Raw genomic sequence first — 1,019 nt, forward strand, 5'->3', positions numbered from 1 at the left:
GTGGGGCATGTGACCTCTGGGGTTCACCACCTGGAGTAGGCTGCCTTTCGGGGTCCTGTTGCTGTGGTACAGGTGGGACACACACAGTTGAGACTCCATCTGCCCTGGGCAGCTTTCCTGAGTGTTGGGGACAGCTCACAGAGATCCAAGGCTTCTGTCCCTTGTCTATCTGTGAGTGATAAGCCTACTTCGTGTAACCTGTTTGTGTGAGCATGCTCTGTCTTGCTGGATCCAGACACGTTGGTGACTGTGTGCAGTGAGCCTGTGTCTCCAGCTACACATTCACATTTTGGTGCGCTGCATCCACCCATTTCCACCTGAGCTCATGGCTGCTGCAGTCCCTCTGCCACTTGGCCAGGTCTGTTGTGGAGACCTGAGAGCAAGAGCCCCTCTACAGTCTGCAGGTAACCTTGAGACCCATGGGGACATGGAGAACTAGTGGCCAAGATGAGGTGTCTATGTCCCGCTCCACCAACCGGTCCTTAGCAGGAGTGGCCCTTGCTCCTCATGACTTCAGCCCAGCCAGGTGTGGACACATCCTCCTCACCTCAGGCTTGACCTTGGCTCTGGACACTTGGTTAGGGGGGACCATTGGAACCTGGACCACAGCTCCCTTCTCCCTCCCTGTGCCCATGCAGTGCCAGGGACCAAGGGACTTGTAGGTGAGTAGCAATTCAGAAAGGAAATCCTCCCAGGCCTCCCTTGCACTTGCCTCTGGGACTGGACCACTGCCTGCTGTGGGTTCCCTGTTCCACCTGGCGCCCCTGCGTGCCCTTGCAAGGAGGTCTGTGTCTGAGCTTGCACTGACATCCCCTCTCTATGTCTCACACAGTAATGCATGGCTGTGTCCTCAGGGGTCACACTGTATTGACAGATACAGCGTGTTCTTGGAATCATCTCTAGAAACAATAAATCTGCCTTTTACAGGCCCAGCGCACTTTTCGTGAGGCCACCTGCAGGGTGTCTTTTCAAACCAACCCACTACAGCCCTTCCCTTTAGCCTGCTGGACTCAGATCAT

This window comes from Cynocephalus volans, chromosome 3 (genome assembly GCF_027409185.1).
Source record: "Cynocephalus volans isolate mCynVol1 chromosome 3, mCynVol1.pri, whole genome shotgun sequence".
In the NCBI taxonomy this organism is placed as follows: Eukaryota; Metazoa; Chordata; class Mammalia; order Dermoptera; family Cynocephalidae; genus Cynocephalus; species Cynocephalus volans.